This window comes from Crinia signifera, chromosome 1 (assembly GCF_055691185.1).
Source record: "Crinia signifera chromosome 1, ASM5569118v1, whole genome shotgun sequence".
In the NCBI taxonomy this organism is placed as follows: Eukaryota; Metazoa; Chordata; class Amphibia; order Anura; family Myobatrachidae; genus Crinia; species Crinia signifera.
In genome coordinates, this window is record NC_139217.1 from 274,691,043 (window position 1) to 274,700,753 (window position 9,711).

The window sequence follows — 9,711 nt, forward strand, 5'->3', positions numbered from 1 at the left end:
AATAAATTAAGCAAATAGATATAGAAATAAATTAAATGAAATTAAAATATAAATGAACTTAGAATGAATAAAAAATAAATAAAAATAAAATGAATAAGGCACTTAGGGGGTTATTCATATTCGTTTGCACCCCCCATGATTTCGCACGGGGGACCGATGGTGAGCGTCTGCGCATGTGCAGACGCATGGGGCATGCACCCATGGCCAACAGTTTGTTCGCCGGGTGCAGGCACCCAGGACAGCAGGCAGGCGAAGAGGGGCGGAGAGGAGCAGAGAGGAGCTTCGGGTGCCGGGCATATGGGAATGCCCAGCATTTTAGCATATGGCAGTGGTTCCCAAACTGTGTGCCTAGGCACCCTGGGGTGCCTCAGGACACTTGCAGGGGTGCCTTGGGTTGGTGGACCAAGATCAATTCATATTATGTATGGTCAATGTACCAGGCAAAACCAGTGCTGGTGGCTGCCAATCATAATATATGTGGACAAGCAGAAGTAAATCCTGTCCCTCCCCAGATAACTGTGACATATAAACACAATGCACTTAATTTAATATATTTTTTTCTGAATTTCTCGATAGTGGTGCCTTGAAAATATTTTGATGCTCTAGGGTGCTGTGATTCAAAAAAGTTTGGGAACAACTGGCATATGGGAATGACCAGCATTTGCTCTACCATGGCTGGTGGAAACTGTGGGGGTGGCTCTCAGACTGCCAAGCCGCTGATGTTTCTCCTTCTCACTGTCCGGGGCGTTTGTTAATTGCAGCAATTGGGTCCTGGCTAGTGTCTTGCTAGTTGATGTGCTCAACTCTCGGCAGGTATTACAGGAGTAGTAGTGGGCTCATCTGGACCCCTTGCATGGCGGGTTCATTTGCCTGGCCTGCGAATGTAACATTTAACATAAACATCCATTCGCAGGATATGGAGGAATACCCACATCATTCGATGGTCGCTGGCCATCGAATGATATGGAAGGTCCACGCAAATCTAAGGTTACTCTCAGGAAACCTGAGATGTGCGTGGACATTCAGTGTTTACTTAGAAACACCCATAAAAAAGCAGGGCACAGAAAGGGGGGTCTATGGATAAGGGTAGGCTGCATGGAGGGTGAGTACGGTTAAGATTAGGCTGCGGCAGGGATGTAAGTTTAGGCTCCGTGGGAGGTGTATGGTTAGGCTGCGGGGAGTGTGTATGTTAAGGTTAGGCTGCAGGGTGGAGGGGGGTGTATGTTAGGGTTAGTTTACTAACCTGGTCCTACTATGCTTGTAAAGGGACTGCTTTGATGCTATTCACTGTGCTGTTCCTGGGGACAACTCTCTTGTAGCCTTCTTCTCCTTCCTGACTCAGCTTCTGTTAGCAGTAGCAAGGTGTTGCAGGAGAGTAGACCTGCTGTCCTTCCAGGCCCACCGCTGATACTGTTCTGGTGCCCTGCCTTGGTCAGCGCAGCCGAGGCTGAGCTCACACATTCAGCAGTCCCGGGTGGGACGGCAACCTGGCCAACACACAGGCACTGACTAGATAGACAGGAGGCGGAAGTGACTGTGTAGGGAGGGCCCGAGGGAATACTCAAAACTGAGCACTTCCGTTTTGCATGGTGCGCAATCACAGGAAGTGCGGCAGGCAGTGGACAACCCAGCGGGGGGCAGGCAGCCTGTGTGCGGTGGTATGCGCTGTTAGTCAAGCTGAGGGGGGGTAGCGAGTTGTATGGCGATCATGCGGGTGATGGAGTGGCCCGGTTCCTCCCCTCCTGTCAGGGTGGCCGGGCCCAGGACACTTGTCCCCATAGATGGCGGCCCTGATTCGACTAAGTTTGTTTCAAGGTTTTGATGAGGTTGTTACCCCTCCAATATTAATCCACTATTTGGATTCCAAGAAACTCCATTCAATAGTATTCTGGTTATGTTTTTGTAAAAAATTATTCAACAAGCTGTGTGCCATAAGGCCTCTTCTTATATTGTCCTGCTGGGATGTTCCACACCCAATTATGATGATGGTTCTGTTGACTGGGAGAATATTATTCCCATTAACAGGTATAATATTTGTATTTGTCATAATTTTATTTTCTTTAATGATAATCTCCAGGTCAAGAATTACTACTTTTTGTAGCTACTAACTATAGTGAATCTTAAATAAATTGAGGTTCAAGTAACATTTGAACTTCTCCAGCTTTTCTTCAGTTCCAGACCAACCAAAGAAAATATCATCAATGAAGCAACACCATATTATCAGTTTATCCAAGAATTTGTTGTTGGTCCACATGGTGTCACCTTTCCATTTCGATATGAATACATTTGCATATGATGGAGTGAAGGAAGTACCCATCATGTTCCCACATGTTTCCATCATTCTAAAAGTAGTTATGGTGCAAGATGTAATCGATTGTGTCCATAAAGAAGTTTATCTGATAATTTCCCATAGATATTTGTGTTAGATAATGGCTGGTATCTTCACACCAATCATGTAGCGGATGCTTGTGTAGAGGGATTTCACATCGCTTGTTCCTAGAATGAAATGATTTTGCCAAGTTAGCCCTTCTAGTATTTGTAAAATGTGGATTGTGCCTTTTAACCCCTTCCCGACATTTGACGTACATTTACGTCATGGTCGGGATGTACTTCCCGACACATGGTATAAATGTACGTCATGACTTGTAACTGTCACCGCGTCTAGAGACGCGGTGACAGAGGGACGATGTCTGCTGTCCCTTACAGCAGACATCTTCCCTCATTGCCCAGGGGGGGCAGCGATGCCCCCCGCCATGGGCGATCGCTGCGATTGGCTGTTCAAACGTGAACAGCCAAAAGCAGCGTTTACTGTGTGATGTGTAAAATTTAGACTCTGCTGCCCCCTAGCGTCCAAAAAAAATAAAAGAAAGTTGAAATAATGATGTAATAATAAAGTTTAGATATGGTCTATGTTAGTTATTAACTATTTTGAGTGGTATGATTATTTTTCTCACAAGCAGAAAATTTTACATTTTGCAAATAGCAAAATGTTCAATTTTTTTACGACATTTTGGTATTTTTCACAAAAAAAAAAAAAACTGTATCGACCAAAATTTACCACTAATTTAAAGTACAATGTGTCACGAGAAAACAATCTCAAAATCACTGGGATAAGTAAAAGCAAAAAAAAGTTATCCCCACTTAAGTGATACATGTCAGATTTGAAAAAAAGGGCTCTGTCAGGAAGGCAAAAACATGCTGCGTCGGTAAGGGGTTAAATAACTTTGTTGCTGTGTGACTAGCAATCAATATACTTCGAGAGGTTTGATGAGGGAGACCCGATTCCAGAGACTACGGGGCGGCCCGTGATTTTTCCAGATTTTTATGAATCTTTGGCAAGCAGTAATATGTCGGAATTTTTGAGTGATCTCCTTTGATGAAGTTAAGATCATTTTAGTTTATAATCCCCAATTCAAAACCTTCTTCAAGTATGTTGTTCAATTCATCCACATATTTCTTTGTTGGATCTTGTACAGTATGTGGTAGTGTCTGAAAGAAGATGACCAATTTCCATTTCATATATATCTTGCAGGACCACTCCACCTCCTTTGTCCACTGGCTTTATGGTGATGGTGGCGTCCTTTTTTCGGGCTCTAAGTTCCATTTGTTCCCCTTGGTCAGGTTGATTTTTATTTCTGCATTTTCTGGAAGATTGTTGACGTCCTCTTCCATGAGTCTTTGGAAGGTTTCAATGTGAGGCCCTTTACAAAAACTGCGAGTGGGGCACAGTGCACTTTTATAGTGTCCATGTCGACTGTGTTGACATTCGGGATACATTTTTTTAAAACCTCATGTTGACCTTTTGACCAGTGGCGTAACTAAAAATTTTGCTCCCCCCTGCCAAAAAAATTGTGGCGCCCCCCCCCCCCCCCCCCCCTCCATTTTTAGTAAAAAAAGGCATCAGTGTTGGTGGGGAGTTTGTTAGTGTGTAGGGGGCTTAATATTCACATGCATGTCAGTGCATGTGACGGTGTAACTACAAATTGTGTGCATTTTGACAAAATTACTGGTGATAAAGGCAAATCTCTTTAGGTGAAATATAACTAATTTTTGTCAACCTGTTGTGCCACACAATTGAACCGTCCTGCCCAGCATGTCGGCAAAATTCATGACTGGGGGCCAGATTCTCTAAGCTTCAAAAGTGATAAAATGGAGAGTGATAAACAGCCAGCCAATCAGCTCCTACCTGCCATGCCACACACAAATGTCAGGCAGGAGCTGATTGGCTGGCTGTTTCACTCTCTATTTTATCACTTTTGAAGCTTCAAGAATCTGGCCCAAAGTCTGCAGGAAGGCTGCTGTCTGCACCTAAAGGCCCCCATACATTAGGCCGACTTGTCCTTAGGACAAGTCGGACCCAATACTCCTGTGAGCCGCCCGGCAGCTCCCCGGGAGGCTCAAATACAATTTGGCACTTGATGAGCCAAATTTTACATGTGATAAATCGCTTGCGATTTATCACATGTACGGGGAGCTGCAGCGGGCGGTGAGGGGCATGGGGGCCGGTGGTGATCAGGGGCAGCAGTGGGGCGGGCAGCGGGGGTACTGAGTGCTGACCTGGGGGCGGTGTGGTCAGCAGCAGGGCTCATCAGGGGGACGCCGGAGCGGGGAGCGTGTCCTGACGCTGTAACTAGCCGGCAGCGCCTGTGTGTGATGATCTGGCCGGGCGGCGGGCGCTGTGATCATTCACATATATCATTCATTCAGCAGCGCTGCGGGACGGACGGGGCCGGGCAGTGGCGGGTATTATATTTTTAAAACACCTGTCAAATGACTAGCCGTTCTCTGATTGGCTGAGAGCTCTCAGCCAACGGTCAGTCATTGGCTGAGAGCTCTCAGCCAATCAGAGAACGGCTAGTCATTTGACAGGTGTTTTAAAAATATAATACCCGCCACTGCCCGGCCCCGTCCGTCCCGCAGCGCTGCTGAATGAATGATATATGTGAATGATCACAGCGCCCGGCCAGATCATCACACACAGGCGCCGCCGGCTAGTTACAGCGTCAGGACACGCTCCCCGCTCCGGCGTCCCCCTGATGAGCCCTGCTGCTGACCACACCGCCCCCAGGTCAGCACTCACCGCCAGCTAAAGGTCCCAAGTCGGGTGGTCGGACGTGCAGCAGGTCCGACCACCCGACGCAGATCCGATGCGCACGGGACCGCGCATCGGATCTGAGGGGACATCAAAAGTACCCGATTTTGGTCCGATTTCGCCCAGATCCGACTGATCTGGCCTAAATCGGACCAAAATCGGCGAGTGTATGGGGGCCTTAACAGTCAGAGAAACACTGATCAACACAGCTGGGAAGCGCAACCCCCCACCGTGCATCCCGATAAGCCCTGCCCTCTCAGAGAGCCCTTTCTCCTGATGCTGGATGCAGTTGTCAGCCCCGTGTACTAGCCTGACCCTGAAACAGGGGTGTAACTAGACCTATTGGGGCCCATAGCAAAATTTTACCTGTGTCTGACAAGCCAAATCCCTGCAACTGCCCAGATAGCCCCAACAAATCATCACGCCTGAGTCTGCACTACGACTCCACATAGAAATCTTAGGGACACATGCGCAGAACATGCCACCACTGCAACCAATATAGCCACTATGTCCAACCTAGACCTACAAATAAAGACAATCTACCAATCTTACATTCAGATGTACAATACACAGAATACAGAAATTATCATATATACACATATATACATATATAAGTAAAATAATAATATTTACACACACACACACACACACAAAAAATTCTACCTATAAATGAGTGCATGGGAGGGCCCCATAGAACCTACTATAGTTATTCCATTACACATATATAAACATACATATGTACAGTTACACACATACAAATATAGTACAACACATATAAACATACATATGTACAGTTACACACATACACCACATATAAACATACATATGTACAGTTACACACATACACATATAGTACAACACATATAAACATACATATGTACAGTTACACACATACACATATAGTACACCACATATAAACATACATATGTACAGTTACACACATACACATATAGTACAAACATACATATGTACAGTTACACAAATACACATATAGTCACACACTTATCTATGTACAGGCAGACACACACAGTACACATGTATATAATATATATTGTACCTCAGTCACCACACTATTACTGGGAGGGCCCAGTGTGTTTATTGCAGCTGCCTCCTCAGTCCTCACAATTTGTGCACGCTGCCGTGTAGCTCCGCCCACCTGCTCGATCTCCCTCCCCTACAGCTGATAGAGCACTGGGAGTGGGGAGGGGGCGGGGCAGCTAACCTCCATCCAGCTCTTGTGACAGGCAGGGCAGCCCATGTGCTATCTACAGCTCCGCGGTGGCCATCTTTAACAGGAACATTGGCATCATGGGATTTGTAGTTAATCTTTGACTGCTCACAGACTGAGCAGTAACAGTTAAACTACAAATCCCATGTGCCGCTGTTTTTCCTGCTCTGGCCAGCCTCCAACTTCCTCCGTGCACTGCAGGCTGAGCCTGCCCTGGTGGTTGTAAGTGAATCTAATCCCGCACGCACACACTCCGTCTCGCACAGTATACTAAGGTGGCCCCAGTGCTGCATAACTGCAGCGGCCCGGGGAGCACATGGCACCCTGCCCCCCGGCCCAGTCCGCCTCTGACCCATATCTTATTGGCTGCTGCAGCAGCAGCAGCTCACTCGCACACAGGACTCCAACCTTTATCAGCTGTGACCCTGCGCCCCAATGGTGCCGGCTCCCCCCCGCGACCGCTTGGGCTGCCTAGCGTTAGTTACGCCACTGCTTTTGACTGTCAACCTTTCCCATGTCAACCTAATGCTCGTGTTGACCTAATGACCCTGTCGACCTATTCCCATGTCCAGAACTTCAGACATGTTGACCTTTAGTGGTCGACCTTCCTCTTGTTGACCCTATGATCCATACCCAGATTCCCAATATGCCACTGTGTGGAGTTTGTATATTCTCCCCGTGCTTGTGTGGGTTTAATCTGGGTACTCCAGTTTTCTCCCATAATCCAAATATAGGTTAACAGTTAGGTGAATTTGCTCTTACGTGTAAGTGTGTATATGTTCATTTAGGGGGTGATTTATATTGGCTTGGTAAACAGCGAAAATCACTACTTACCGAGGGCTGATACATTACCAGCCGCCCAGCTGAACGCACGCCCCCACCACTGAAATCCTCAGTACCATGTTAGGGGATGTGTTTGTCCTGTGCCGTACTGGCAGGCATCGGCCAGCCTCTGTTCCCATGGGAACGCCCAGCATTTTCATGGGGATGCCCATAAAATGGTGGACGTTCCCTTGGTTCGGCACAATTTTCTCACTGAAACTCACTGAAGTTGTTCGGTGCTGAGGTTTGCACATGTGCATTTCTGTCCCCCGCCATCCGTACGGGCCCGAATTCATCCACTTTTGATTGTTAGTGAATTAGGCCCTTAGATTTTAAGCTCTCCTGAGGAAGGGGCTGTGTAAATGTGAAAGGCCAAATATCCTATGTAAAGGGCTGAAGAATATGTGTGTGCTATAAAGATAACTGGTGATATACAAATATTAAAATATTGAAAATATAAACTTAGGAACACTATGTTGCCTAGGAATGGAAAGATTTGGGGCCCGATTCTCTAAACTTCAAAAGTGATAAAATGGAGAGTGATAAACCGCCAGCCAATCAGCTCCTACCTGCCATATCACAGATTGTGTTTGAAAAATTTCGGTACTTGTGAGTTATCCGGGCTGCCGATTTCTAAATCGGGCCGGATCGGGCACATCGCATCGCATCGCATGTGACCATCGGATGCGATGCGATGCGATGCGATGACCCGATTTTTCCATAGGAATCAATGTTAAAATGGACTGAGTCCATTTTAACATGGAATTCAATGGGAAAAAGGGGTCCTTTTCATACCCCTACTATCCAAGTGGGCATGGAGTCGGATATAAACCTGTGGCGAGCGTAGCGAGCCACCGAGCCCGAAGCGTGGCGAGCGTAGCGAGCCCCGCGAGGGGACACAGAATACCGTCCCCTCGCGGGGCTCGCTACGCTCGCCACGCTTCGGGCTACGCTCGCCACAGGTTTATATCCAACTCCATGCCCACTTGGATAGTAGGGGTATGAAAAGGACCCCTTTTTCCCATTGAATTCCATGTTAAAATGGACTCAGTCAATTTTAACATTGATTCCTATGGAAAAATCGGGTCATCGCATCCGATGGTCGCATGCGATGCGATGCGATGCGATATCGCATCGCATCTGATTGTATGCCTTAACTTAAGGCATACAATCAAAAAATCGGCAGCCCGGATAACTCACAAGTACCAAAATTTCAGACAGGAGCTGATTGTCTGGCTGTTTATAACTCTCCATTTGATCACTTTTCAAGCTTAGAGAATCTGGCCCAACATTTGATCATTTTAAAAAATATGATGCTTAATGGCAGTGAAACTGAAAGGAGTTCAGCATTAGGAGAAATGTCTTTCTGGTTTCTGTTGTGGTCAATTTTAGGAAGTGTGACTCGAAATGATGGGCTTAAGCACTTGACTGATAGGCATTTGAGTGTATTCCAGCAGCTGCTGCAGAGATACATAGGCATGAGTTACAAATACATTGACTACACAAGATATCCACAGCTGGTTGGACATGAAGACATTCCAATGTGGATTCCATACATTGCCGTGCTTCACCAAATAGCAGGAAGTGCTGCAAACAGATGGGAGGCAATAAAAATGTAGCACATGCTCTCTTCAACCTACAGTTCTTGTGCATTTCAAAGGCAGCTGAAATCTGGTGTTTGAGAGTCTGTTTATCCAGATCATCTGGGATAAGGGTATCATTTCAGACTTTGATCTGCGGATTTATATAGCTTTTGTTTCTTTTCTAACTAGCTATGCCAGTGTTCTGCAACTGTTCTATATATTTTACAAGGTATTTAGTTTCATTTAAACAGTTGCTATTATTCAGACACGATAACAACGTTTATCAAGCAGTATCCGTATTTGGACGTAACTGGATGTATTTGATTTTGAATAGCTGGCTAGGTTCACACAGGTCAATGATCTTGCGACCTTTCTTCAGGTCACATACAGTAGATTATGAACTCTAATGGATCTTCCTGCTGAGAGATGACTGCATCTAAAAATGTACTATTAAGGACCAATCATTTAAGAAATGTTTAGGTTCTGTCAGCTGCATTTACAGAGTTCAACTGGCACACAGTGGTACAAAGGAAATCCCCGTGGGCCTACTTTCTCAGAATCCCAAAAATAGGGCAGTACTTCCAGCCACCTGGAAATGAGGGCAAGTCTTCTGTATGCTGGTTGAGAGAGGCTAGGTCGATACCAAAGAATGGTCGACATACCCTATGTCAACAGTCACAGAAGTTCGACACCAGCTTAAGGTTGACATGTACATGCTCGACACTCAAAAGGTCGACAATTTTTTCATGTTTTTTGTTTAGACCGACTTGGTTCATACTATCCAAGTAGTGTGCCGAGCGCAGAGAGCCGCAGTGCTCAAAGCATGGCGAGCAGACTGTTAAGTCTGTAACTTATATTATATCAAACCTTCATGAAGGAGGACACAGGAAGTTCAGCATGCTTCTTTACTCATAAACTGCAGGGCAGGAACTACATACATTACAGGTATTCATACGCCAACTTATACACAAGAAAATAAGATCTGT

At 46.0% G+C, this 9,711-nt stretch overlaps 1 long non-coding RNA gene across 1 annotated transcript in view; it reads right to left on the reverse strand.

Moving 5' to 3' along the window:
• The window catches only part of LOC146028431 (uncharacterized), a 38,119-nt gene extending 30,860 nt beyond the window's left edge, over positions 1-7,259 (reverse strand). Inside the window, exon 1 of the long non-coding RNA XR_014455222.1 lies at positions 7,155-7,259. This is a non-coding gene — a long non-coding RNA (uncharacterized LOC146028431). The remainder of the gene's footprint in view (positions 1-7,154) is intronic.
• Between the last annotated feature and the right edge of the window lie 2,452 nt (positions 7,260-9,711).